This window comes from Lethenteron reissneri, chromosome 26 (assembly GCF_015708825.2).
Source record: "Lethenteron reissneri isolate LAM-NWPU_2019-01 chromosome 26, ASM1570882v1, whole genome shotgun sequence".
Lineage (NCBI taxonomy): Eukaryota > Metazoa > Chordata > Hyperoartia > Petromyzontiformes > Petromyzontidae > Lethenteron > Lethenteron reissneri.
In genome coordinates, this window is record NC_083804.1 from 12,770,143 (window position 1) to 12,783,732 (window position 13,590).

General features: G+C 44.1%; 1 long non-coding RNA gene across 1 annotated transcript; it reads left to right on the forward strand.

Annotated features, from left to right (window-relative positions):
• The first annotated feature begins 627 nt into the window (after positions 1 to 627).
• On the forward strand, positions 628 to 8,775 carry LOC133347424 (uncharacterized). Its single transcript, XR_009755716.1, has 3 exons — positions 628 to 743; positions 7,437 to 7,570; positions 8,658 to 8,775. It is a non-coding gene; the product is annotated as an uncharacterized LOC133347424 (long non-coding RNA).
• The last annotated feature ends 4,815 nt before the right edge of the window (positions 8,776 to 13,590 follow it).

Consider the following 13,590-nt stretch of genomic DNA (forward strand, 5'->3'; position numbering starts at 1 on the left):
CGAAAACACGAAAAAACTCAAAGATTTTATTGTGGTCCCTCCAAGCAATATCAAATACTGCACAGGAGCCGACTGAAAACAAATGCCGCAAATAAATGTTCATAGAAACATCAGGCTGGCCTCAGCTGGTGTGTTTATTTGGTACAAATAATCCTTCTGCGACTCAAATGTAAGTCACATATAGGTTTCGAGCATTGGTTCACATAGTGAACCAGATGCTGACTCACAGCAGGGTCTTAAAACCTTTCATTGACCTTGGCAGCAACACAACACATGTTGCTCACACGAGCTGCATAAATTATACATGTTTAGAGATACTCTGCCATTATATTATCCTATCACAGTGAACACGCACCGTTGGGCCAATGTTGGATTGTGGTTGAAACCGTTGAACGTCTTTGATATGGCTACATTCAGATTCCTTGCCCCTGAATTAGCACCGTTAGATACTTTTCTTGGGATGTTCAGTCATTGTTTAGGGCCCAAGCCATAATTACATTTTCATAACCATGATTACTGCCACAATTGCCCGTGAAATGGTCGGTTGTGTTTTGTTCTAAGGTGGGGAGGGGTTCGATCTCGAGATCAGGTATTGGTCACTCCCCTATAGGGTGCGTGCAGCAGATAAATGTAAGGTGGTTTCCATGGGTACGTTGACGTCAAGGGAGATGAAGTTAATGTGAGCCTTCCTTATGGCACGCAGATTGAAGCTCTAAAGCTGATGTTTGGAAGCCCGCAAGAAAGTAAGTGTTTATACGCATCAGCACCCAGTGGAGAATGCACTGTCTTATAGTGAGCACGTCTCAAACGCTTTCATTACATCGTTTGGCTTAAACGCATGCAATTTAATAACAGTTATTTCGACAGAAGCATTTTTTATTTACATACTTAGTATATTCTTTTGAGACTGCTGCATTCTGGAGGCATTTCCATTTCAGAATACTACGTAATCATATTGTGTAAAATTGTAACAAATATTAATTAATCTTGTTATGACCAACGTTACAAAAATGTACAAATATTTATTCAAAGATTCATTCATATATATTCATTCATTCATATACATTATCGGCAAAAAAAGTATTGTTTTAATCTTAGTAAATGCACTCGCCATGTTTTAAAGGTAAGGGAATGTAACTGCATGCACACAATAACCTTTTCATACCAGCAACCAAAAAACATTCCCCTATCCGTCTCTTACTTTAACGAGCACAGGATCACACCGGTGTTGACCTTCAATGTCAGAACGTTGACGTCGGCATTACTGCTCATACGCCATCTTGCCACCTCATTTTAACCAGGTGACATTGAATGGATCATTTAAAAATGTGTTTCACTTATTACTCATTACAATGTACAAGAATTTACTAAATGTAAACGTTGATATTTTTTTACGTTACTTAGACATTAATTAGATGTTTTGTGTTAGTTTGCTATCGTTGAAAATACTGTATTGTATTGCCGAGAAACGCAACTGTAACCCTCACAAACGCCATAATGCCTTACTCAACATCGCTATTCTATAGAAAGTTTATACTTTGTGGAAACTAGATGCGTTTTATTCAGTACAACTGCAGATAAACAGTAACGGCAAATCATCTAAGTAACTGCCTAATTCAAGGTTTCAAACCGGGGCAAGGTTAGCCTCGTTTCCTGTAACGCCCTCTGGGTTCAGTGGCTGTTAGTTGAAGCTCATGCCTGGAATACATTATGAGCTAAAGGATAAAGAAAAAGTTCCCAATTTCCCGCTGGACATTGCATTTTTCCCTATTGGTATGCCGCTATCAACACAGAAACAATAGCAGCAGATTCAAGAGTGATGTTCGCGAGAATGGGATTATAACGTGTGTCTTGTGGTAGACTGCTTCATAATCTAATATTAGTGTCATTGGTAAAATTGCTTTTGCAGTCACACTTAGAATAAATAGATAAATAACTCTACCATCCTGGTGACAGCACGACCTGCCATTATGAAAGTACCATACAATCATCTCTCGAATATTTGGGGTAATGGGGGAGGGGTAGTCTCGATAAAACAAAAAAATTAGGAAATGCAAAGCATGTAATTAGGGTCCAAAAACACACGTATTTCTTACACAGAATAGGGTGAAGACAGAGAATATATCGCCTGAATTTATTGTTTTTAAAGTAATGTTTACTTGCCCATATCTTTGCTGTTTACTTGCCAACATAATATGCTGACACGTGTTTGTTCTCAAGCACGATTATTGTGCACACTGGATAATATGCCAATGGATAATCGAGAGTTAACTGTAAAAAGTAAATCATAACTATTAATGTGTATTGTTTAAGAAAGAAAAGCAACGATGAGTTAAATACTGTAAGTGTATTTTAATGTTTGAAAATAAAAGTATAGATTGCTTTTTTTATATTTAACTCGGACTCGCATGGGAGTCTTTTTTTATCTTTCATGTTGGTGTCAACGGGCGGTTGTGGTGTTGCATTTGAGAGAATTGCACATGGGTGATGAACTTTCTGTTCTCAAATTGTGGATAACATTTCTGGGGTAGACAACCAAAATATGTTCATCCCCTATTGCCAGCAATCAAAGTAGATTGTTTTGTTATTCGGTAACATCCACTGAGTTATGAGCTTTTTCAGAGGCGACCTGGCCACACGTAATGGTGACTTCCCGGTATACAGGTATATGGGAATTTATAGTAATGTAAAATAACTAAACTCATGTGGATGGTAAAACCAGAGGACCCGGAGACAATCCACGTGACCATGAGGAGAAAACACGAATTCCAAATACACAAGATACAGGTGTCAGGGTCGGTATCGAACCCTAATGCGAGGGAGATAATCGCACCACGGAATTAACATCGATTGACCGCAAAACAAAAATGAGTGAAAAATATTGTACACATGTAAGCCAATGACCAAATCATTCAGAATGCACCCATTCTAACCACAACTCAGAAGCTAAGCAGTAGTGAACCTGGATGGTGCTTGTGACCACCGTGCGGAAAAAAGACAGATGTGGTAGGCGTTGTGGGCAGTAGAGGGCGGTGCAGCAAAATGCATTGTTCTGCGCGCCCCACAACTTCACAAACCCGCATTGGCCAACGCGGTGAAATATGGTCAAATATCCCTCACGCAAAGTGTGGGGAGGCCGTCATCCAGCAGTGGATTGAGAAATATGGGCTGTACATGTACACTAGGGCACCACTCAAAATGCACATGGAAAAGTTTCATTTTTCTTGGATGACACCCTCTCTCAATGTGTTACTTTTTGTGTAAAAGTCAAATGCTGAGAATGCCATTAAAAGCTGTCAATATGTACTGGCAGCTCTTCTTCGATGCATCTATGCCTATGCTATATCTATTGACTGTAATGCATTTTCAACTCCATTGAGCAACCGATAAGTATTGAGGGATTTTCTTTAAACTCGCAGTGCTTCATTTTAATGGGCCAAGGAATAAAACCATGTGTGGCCTCAACAATAGCAAACCTAAATGTTGAGTAGCACCATAATGTACACATAACCATACACAACGCACTGTATTTTAACAATCACATTCGCTTAACGGTTATACAATATACATACGACAAGGAGCATAGTTATGTCCCTTTAAACATGTAACGTCGACAATATTTTTATATATTAAACACCTTATTACACATGTACATTCGTATTTAATGCATATAATACTGCACGTAGAATTGAGGTAGGACAGCTACAAGACAGCCCTGCGTCAAGGTGGCTATAAATACCGTGTTCAAGGGACGTGTGAAGCACCAGGAAGGCAGATCTCTTCTCTCTCCCTCCCGTGGCTTAACTCATTGATGGAACCAACCTGCACACTTTGCTCTTTGTAATGTAGTATTCTACTACACATCTGAAAGAACACGATTTTAAAGCATTGAGATGAGGCGTCATGATTGTGCATTTAATATGTTTACACTTAACCAGGTTGGCATGCGAGTCGGGAATGCAGAACATTACTTAGAGATGCTACGGGCAATTAATGTGCATTCATACCCTATTAGCATTATCATCCAAGTAGCAAAATGACAAGTTTACACTCGCTGGAGGAACATATACATATACACATCATTTAAATGTAGAAGACCAGGGTGACAACATCTCCATTTATTCTAACATTTAACTCCATAAACAATATATATACACTACTGGATGAAGGCCCGTCTGTGTCTGCCATGGGGGCTGTTTGACCATACTTCGCTACCCTTATCAGCACGAGTTGGAACCGTTCCGGATGTTACTTCAAATTGATGTTAGCTGTGGCTTGAGACTCAAACTTAGGTCATTGGTTTGACAGTGCAGTTATCCAACCACCTTGCTGCAGCTCCCCCTTACCACCATGACTGCATTCGAATTACGCATAGCATCAGTGTACGTATTGTGCACACATAGGTGAAATATAAATGTGAAATATAAATGTGTTTTATGCTGCGTATCGTTCTGACATGTAAGTTTTGTTGTGTGTCATGCTTTGACATTTCATTGTACACTCAATTTGACTGAGAAATTATTACATCGAGGCATTTAAAAATCAATTTCAAGGTTTTGGAATGATTTGTTGAAAATTGTTCTCAAATATTTTAAGTGCTCAATACCACTCCTCATGACACTGTAAACGCTCGAGGTATCATTATAATTATTTTACCCAAATCGAGCGGAATAGTCTTGATGATCGGACGGACATAAGTGGGGGTCGTAATCGGAATTATCATGAGAGTCGTGTTCAATTTAAAAAAATATGTTCTTGGTGCATGGTGGTCCGTGGGTTCGGAAATGTTGGGAACCACTGCTTTATCAAGCAATGTTAGACATTTTCAAACAAAACGGTAGGTGGCAGTTAGCGCCTGAGAGTTGCCTTTAAATCCGAGCTTTTTTCCTTGACGCTGCCAATAGAGGGCAGTGTAGAGCTGTTGCGTCTGTTCATGATGTGCATGACTGTTCATGATGCAGGACTCACAGTGTGTCAAAATCAAACTGTCACAATCACAAGAAAAGTACTGCATTTCCAGTGCTCATTACGATAGTGTGTGTGCATTTATGCAGTGCCGTGTTTAAGTTTTACTTGGAGAGATGCATGCTTGGGATTACACTGAGACACAAAGAGAACACAGAATTACAGAACAATCAAAAGTTATAGACGTCATATCGACAGTTGAGAAATATTAAGTGTGCTTGGGCAGGACATGTAGCGAGCATGGATGATGGCTGGTGGTTGAGACTAATGATGGAGTGACATCCAAAGGATGGAGCGTGCCCGAGAGAATGTACACACGGAGATGGGGCGGTGAGATGTGTAGGAAGGAATATGATAGCTTCGGGAGGTTTCCATCAATCAGTGTATTGATTATGGCTGATAATGATAATGAAAAAGGATCCACACACAAATGTTAACAATTCACTTCGATGGCATATGCATCTATTGTACCGACAGTGTTTTTTTGTCATATGTTGCACCTTTTCAATAGCATAACAGTATCCACAAAGATAATTTCAACGTTAATGTAAACATTACAACTATTATAAAAGATGTATTATAGCATCTGGTGCAATGTAATAATAGCTTCTGGAGTAGCGCAACTAATACTCTCCAGGGCGTAGAATGGAGTCGTTCACGAAATGGTCCATCGCTTGGTTTGGGCGGCCGTAGTTACACCGGAGGTCATCTGTAAATGTTCCAGACGTGTCAACAGCGACCAGTCGCTTTTCCGAAGCAGTTCGAAGAACGCCACAGTTTTCTTGGCAGTTCAAATCAGTGGCGGAGTCCTCGATGAGGCATTTATTCGTAACCTCAGCAGAACTCCAGTGTATATTAAACATACATGTTTTTTTTAATATATATTCGCACCTCCGATTAGCACGGTTGGCTACGTATGATGCAAATAAGTTCAGCATACATATATTGTTTGTTTTAAGCTAGAGCATGTAGAGATGTAAAAGGAATGAAAATTGCTGTCATTATATTTCAGCTTTTAGGAAGTAGCAAGTGGCTCCGAGGTCAGAGCACTGAGCTGGCACCCCTGAGATTTCGTAGGTTTGAATTCAGGCAGCAGCCTGCCGTTCAATTTAATTCTGAAGTGTATTGAGATGATAGCCTCAGCATGGTTGTACAAAAAACCCAATCACATTACATTTGGTTCGGTATTTAATTTGTCTAAATCCCAGCTCTGGAATCTTTACATATTGATTAAATTGTTATGCGAAAATAATGTTCTCTGCAGGGAGAATGTGCTGCCACCTACTCTGTGAAGAAGGGCCAAAGTCTGAAATGTCACATATTTTGACTTTTTTTTATTTTAAGGTAGTGTTACTGACGAATGTTTTGAGTTTTTTCCGTGGAACAAAAATCACTAGAAGTGATCTCACAGGTAGATGTGTGGTATCTGCTTCCATGACCATTCTCGATCACAAACCACTGCTCAGTCCGCGATGCCAACATCACAATAAGGATCGAGTTGGGGGAGGGAAACACATCTTGACATAAGAATTGCTTGAGTATGAATTGATGTGTTTCCCATGTGGGGTATTGTGTGACTTTTGCTACGTGTATTCCACGTAGCCTGCGGTGTTATTGAGTCAGTGTGGGGTAACTTGTTCAGGACAAAGTTCACACGCATGAAAGAATAATTGTTTCAGTTTTGCTGCCTAAAGTAAATTCCTTAGGTAGAGAGATATTGTACACCACTACCAATGCAGTTCCCTTTATGTTTCGTTTCCCATATTGTTTTGGCTCAACACTGGCTATTCATCTGCATGTTGCAATACTTTGTTTTCCCTGAAGTGTTTTTATCGTTGAATATGGAAATCCCTTTAAGCAAACAGGGCTGCAGCTGGCTCAGCCAGAAAAGGAATGCTTTTACAAACCCTTCTGGGATTGTTCCGATTATGCGTGTTCAATCAAAGGCAAGAATCACCTGGTGGACGAAACCCCACGACAACGCACCGCTCTTTAACCCTCTCTCGAGCTTGCAAATGCGCTACAAATATACATGACCGACGAGTCTAATCACGGTTTCATCGTTGCCACATCCAAACAAACAAGCATTTCCTACTTGTTCAATTACTTCCCCGTGTCTCCCGCTTGCGTTTCCAGTTAGACCGCAGTCGTTTGGTGGCCCACCCAGACACATCCCCTTGCCCACCCTCTCTCAGTCCATTGCAATCACCACCCCCCCCCCCCCCCTGCTCATTTTCCATTCACTCTTCCTCCCCATTTGCAGCTGTGTGCTTTTACGTCACTGTGGTGGCATACAGTGAAATGTTTGTCATTTCAGATTTACCAACGCACAATTAACAAAATGTTATATACTTCACTGTGTAATGCGTGTTCAATTCATTTCGCAAGTCGTATGGGTTACATTAATGGCACTGTTTATAGTATGCCAACCCGATTAATTTTATGCTTGCTGTTTTTTTAACCCCATTTAGGTTACACTCATGCTGTGGCGTGATGCGATGAAATGAAGAACATCGCGATTGGAACACTGACAGCGAGTATTGCATCGCCTCGTGTCAGAGAATAGCCCCGAAAGATGACGTCAGAGAGCCAAAACCTCTCTTCGGTCAGCTTCTTTATGCACACCAGGGGTCACAACATCTAGTAGCCGGCAAAGTGCGTTTCGTGACACTCAAGCCAACTCTATGGTTAACTCTCGGAGCATGAAGCCAAATTAAGGGGTGGGTCAAATTGAATATGATTGCGGGTGTTTTCCGTGCGGTAATGGTTGCTTGGGATAAGGCCATTAAGTCGCTAAACTTCGTGAAATCACGAGCAGCTGGTGCATGGATTCGAACCCAGGTTCTGAGCAAGTGGCAGTGCTCAAACTCCTGAGCTAAGCCGGTCACCACCTCTCCACTGTTTTTAGGTCTTGAAAGTGTACTGTACATCATACGTTATTTAACCTCGGCGTCAGTGAGAAAAAGTGTTACGCCTGCAATGGAAACAACATTACGTTTCTAAAATAGATTTTTTAAATATATATTTTTTTGTATGAACAATTGATGAAAACAATTGTAAAAGCAAACGTGGTGCACATGTACATTTACAATGGTATTTAGCGTATTCATTCTCGTGAATCTGACAAAGTAAAACCGTAATTTATGAGTTGCTTTTTTTTTCACTAAATGTGCATGTTCACTCTCTCTTTTTCTGTTGTTGCAAAATCGCTATAAAATGATTTACTGCCCATGGCTACTGTAATGTGCATACCAGATCTAACACAGCAACAAAAAAGCAGTATTTAGCTTTTTTCCCATATGAGCAAAACTCAGGGCCATTGGGCCAGAGAATTTGTGCCCAGACACTGCTAAACTGGACACTTTTGCAGACAACCCACAGTTGAAATCTGCAGAGATGATGGAAATAAACACTGTACGACGTATGGGTTTTATTTTTAATACGTAAATTGTTGACATGTCCAAGGAGGACACACAATCTTAGAATGGTATTGAGTGCTCGCAATACAACTGCCTCGATTATCATTAAAACTAAGCGCCTCTCATTACAGACAAAACATATCTATAATTTACTTGTGTGGGAAAGCTCATGATATATAATATCAGTTAGGCCATACTTACTCCCAAGAAGCACTTGTGTGATCCCCCCCCCCCCCCCCCCAATTATAATGTGTTATTTTATGTTTTCCTCAGCAGTTCTCCAGAAGAGAAAAAAAACAGATGGATGCTTACTCACTTCATTGCACACGCGATTGAGGACAACAACATGTTATAGTTGATTTACTTTATTGTACACCAGTCAAGATTTTCCAAATCGGTATCTAGATGTAATCGTCAGGCCTCCTCGCAGTAAAATGTGTTTCAGTATTTTGCCAATAAAATATAAATAGAGAACAATGTATATGTTTAACTGAATATCAACAATATATACACAGTACACTAAACTGTGGAAATGAACACCATTTACCTGCATCCTTTTGTCTACAAACTGTGTAAAAGGGCCACAGATAGTTACCAGATTGCAGATGCTTCTTTGAAATCAAAAGTACGCTGTTTTTAATGGATGAAATCTGATGAAGACTAGAATATTTCCAAATGTACCTCTATCCTTATTACCCCGATAGCAATTGGGTTTCAACCAATAATGCAGTTTGAATTGAACAAAAATAGAGCCAAGACTGCTTGGAAATCTATGAAGAGCGAACAAGAAAATTTTCACGGAGTATTGTAATATGCAAAGTGGAGAGGGGTGGTGCAGCAGTTAGCAAACTATATTATGAACCCGGTGAACTGTGTTCAGTTCCTGAAAATCAGTGGTGAGTGATATCTGAATTGGTCCTAACCTGTATTGCACGTATGTTGAACTTATTTCCTGCACTGACCAGTGTGTTGAATACAGAGAACTGACATGACATGGGAAAGCTTTAATTGAGCAGTGGATTATAAAAGGGCAGTACATTATTTTTAATATATTTTTCAACACTCACCATTTGGCCAAGCTTTTGGAAATCAAATTATCCAAATGGTAAGAAATGATTGCACGTTGTGATGCAAGCTGGTTTTTTGGATTAATTTGTTCCCGTCAAAGCATATGGGTGGGATATTTTTTTGTGAATTCACACAGAGAAATCTAATTAAAATTTCCTGACGAAAATTTCTAAAAAGGACAATTACACCAGTTCCGAAAAATTGCAATTGCATTTTTGAACACGTAAAAACCAAGGGAGGGGGGGTCTGTGAGACGGTGGCCCATTTAGTTTGTGTAGTGCACTACGAACCCAGTGACCTCGATTAGATTTCCGGCCATGGTGACGCGGTCGACGAGTAGTATCTGAAACGCTTCTGCACCCCCCATTCCCCAGTATGCCCTGACGAGAGTACTGAAGTGTGGTCATAAAACCCCCATAACTGACTCAGCGTGGGGATGGCTTTCATCCAGCAGTGGATTGACAAAGAGACGCAAATTGTATTATGATTATTTCAAATTGAGGGATGACTTACGCAGTTAAGCAACTCAATGGCATGCATTTATAATAGTGTTGCACACTCGAAATGAAGGATGTGGGCAGGTGCTGCAAGTCGAGGGCAAACACATTTATTGTGTTTGATCTGTAAGATGCAACAGCACGTGTGCCACACACAGCAATCCTCAACCGAGTCGCCATTAACCACGTGACTGGTGTACAAGTCCGCTTAATCAATAACCCTGCCAGCCACCCACAGGCCCAACACAGTTATTGCATGCTGGTGTACACACGTGCATTGATGTACTGCACAGCACATAAGGACCTTCATAAAACTACACTTTACTCCCTTGCTGCACAAGGAAATAACTAAAAGAGTGGTCTACTTCTAATGTGCCACAATATAATACACGTGTTAACGAATATGAACCTATTTTTCTATTGAATTAAGCATTCACAGGTGAATGCTAAGCAAGAACAGCGATTTAGTGCTTGTTATACAATATTTCCTTTTAGTGGTTATGGGTAGGAACATGCTGATAAAATGTTGGTAATTATTGTAGTTTAACACGTAGACTTTCGCGACCATTATTATTCATAATAAACGTTTTTAGGTTAGATCGCGTTGTTTATAAATGTGTTGTAACCGACACGGCCAATCAGCAAAAAAGTGTCACGTTGACAAAATAATGTAAAGTAGTGAACTATTTGTATTTTGTCAACGTGACACTTTTTTGCTGGCCGTGTCGGGTGGTGGAGGGTTACGACACATTTATAAACAACGCGATCAAACCCAAAAACGTTTATTATGAATTATTGTAGTGTTGTGCTATAGGGAGTGGTAGCGTAACGGGTTAGTGCATTGTGCTCCGATCCCGGCCGCCCGAGTTTTGATTTCCGCTTATGGCGATTATCTGAACCAGTCGTGGGCCTCCTCTAGGTCGACTCAAACTTAAATGAGTACCTGGTGTGGTGTGTAAAAACATTGCCACTGAGGAGACTCGTGTGCCATATCGTCTTTCATAGGTGCTCGCTAACAGCACTTGTCCTAACAGTCTGTTAAGGCTATACGGGGATTTTTTTTGTCTCTTGTACTAGGATGGCACGTTGCCTAGCTACAGCTCTAATTTAGGGACTCTACAGCGAAGGCAGCTGCAGTAATGAATACCCAAGAAAGAGATTCTGAGTAAGCACGATTGGGATACTTGCATGCTGTGAAGGCAGTTTTTGAGATATTGCATAGCAAGAGGTATGACAGGAAAGGTAGTGATCTAGTGACATAAGAAGGGAGGGGCTGCTGTAGGCTCTGGGTTCCCAGGTGGGTCCAGACGCGTAAGCCTCTGGGCGCCAGGCACTGGGTTCCCAGGGGGTCCAGACGCTTTTAAGCCTTTGGGTGCCAGGCGTTGGGTTCCCAGGCGCTTAAGCCTTTTTGGCGCCGCCAACGGGGGGGGGGGGGGGGGGGGGGCTGTGTGTGCTCTGTGGGATGTCTGGTGGCGCACAAGACCCACCCCTCGTCGGACCAGGCATAAAAGGAGAGCTCCCTGGACGATCGGGGCCCAGTTGTAACTCAAGACGCAAGACCCACGACCAGCCATCTGAAGACCCTGGGATGCTGTGAGAGCCAGCGCTGGGACTCTGGAACTCCCGACGCTACGACCTTGTGAGGGCGAGTCCAGAGCGTAGCCAGAGTAGAGTATCTAGGCTGTGTAGCTAGGCTGTGTACCTAGGCTGTAACAGAGTATCAGGACTGTTGGAGTGTTGTATTGTAATAAAGAAGTTACATCTACAAGTGTCTCCGGAACCCGTTACATTTGGCGTCAGAGGTGGCAATGGAGACAAGAAGTAAGCCACGTACCTTCAGTCCTGACGGCGATGTTGAGGAGCAAGCGGCGACGGGGCAGCCAACTCGGGCCGACAACGACGCCGCACCGCCGGCTGAGCAGGCGTCCACCACACCTGCCGATCCTCCTCCAGCGTCGGGAGCAGCAATGGAGGAAACGCTGCTTCGCCTCACCGAGCTGCTCCACGCCACCGTCTCCATCCTGGACGACATGCGTCGCTCACAGGCGGAGGCAGGAGGGAGAGAGGCGGCGCAGCGACCGCGCCATCCCGCCGGCTCCAACACAAACACATCCGCGTGTGTCGTCACTTCTGCGGGGGGAGCAGTGGCCGCTGGGAGCGGCGTCACTTCCGGGCCCAGCGTGGGCCATCCCGATGACGCCGCGTCATCAGCGCTGCGTCCCTCACCGCCGGGTGACAGCTGTTTGCAACCGCAGAGTGAGAGCGCTGAGAACGCGCAGCCAGCTTCAGCCGGGTTGCCAGGCAACGGAAGCTTGGCTCACGTCCAGCAACGCCTGCCAGCACTCAAGGCATTTTCTTCAGAGGGGGGTGAGTGGGCAGCGTTCGAACGCCGGTTCGTCTCTCTTATAGAGACGTCCGGCTGGTCGGAGTATGAAGCGCTCCAGGGCCTCCCGGCCATGCTCGACGACGACTCCCTCGCAGCACTCCTTGCTGTGCCACGCGCGAAACGTGCCACGCTCACGGATGCCCTTCATCAGATGCGGCTGATTTATGGACCCCCATCCGAAGCACGTCACCGCTTCGATGCGAGGAGGAAGAAGGCCTCCGAGTCAGCGATGGGGTACCGCAGCGCGCTGCTGGCCATGGCGAAGGTTGCCTACCCTCGCATAGATGAAGACGCTGTGGAGTCACTCGTGCTGCAGAAGCTCATGAGCTTGGCCCGCCAGCTTCGAGTTGCCATGCCGACAGCCGACGACGACGACGACTTCACGTCGCTACGTGCTGCCAGGTGCATCCAAGCACACCTACATTGCGATGAGGACACGACCATCGCCGCCTGCGCAGGCCCACCTGATGCACAAGCCTATGACGTGCATTCGGGGCCTCATCAGGCCTTCGCAGCAACAGAAAATCGTGGATCGTCCAACTGGCGATCCCAGCGAGATCACCACCAGCGGGACCGGCCAACCTCGCGCCAGGACGGAGCGTCCATCGTCTGCCACAACTGTGGCCTTCGGGGCCATGTGGCGTCCGGCTGCCGGGTCCCCCGACGCCGGACTTCAGGACCTCCGGCGCCTCGGCCACCCCCTTATCCTCGGCATACCCAGGCGAGTCACGACACCTCGCACTCTCGGCCCCCACTTACAACAAGCACGCACCCTCACACCACACAGGGGGGTCATGCTTCGGAGGAGGGGGATTCGGGCCCATCATTGAACAACCGGGCGCTCGGACCGGGTCAATGGTCCGAGTTGGCCCATAGGGTCGTTGCCGCTGCGGCAGGGTCCTCTGCCGTAGTGGGTTCCATCGAGGGCGTTGATGTTCGTATGTTGATCGATACGGGTGCGTCGGCGACCATCATTTCAGACATAATTTATAACATTTTGCCCGATACATGCCGTCCCTTGCAGCCAGTTGATGTGCCATGCTATGCCGCAAATGGGGGTTCGTTGGGCATCACTGGACGGATCAATGCTCAGATCCGCATTGCTGACGTCCAATTAGTTGGGCCCATTTTGGTCTCATCAACCCTCGCCGTTCCGTGCCTCCTCGGAACAGATTTCTTGGGGAAGATGCCCATTAAAATTCTCATTAACAAAGGGTGTATTGAGCTCCCCTCCGGCCGACGCATGGCCTTCCTA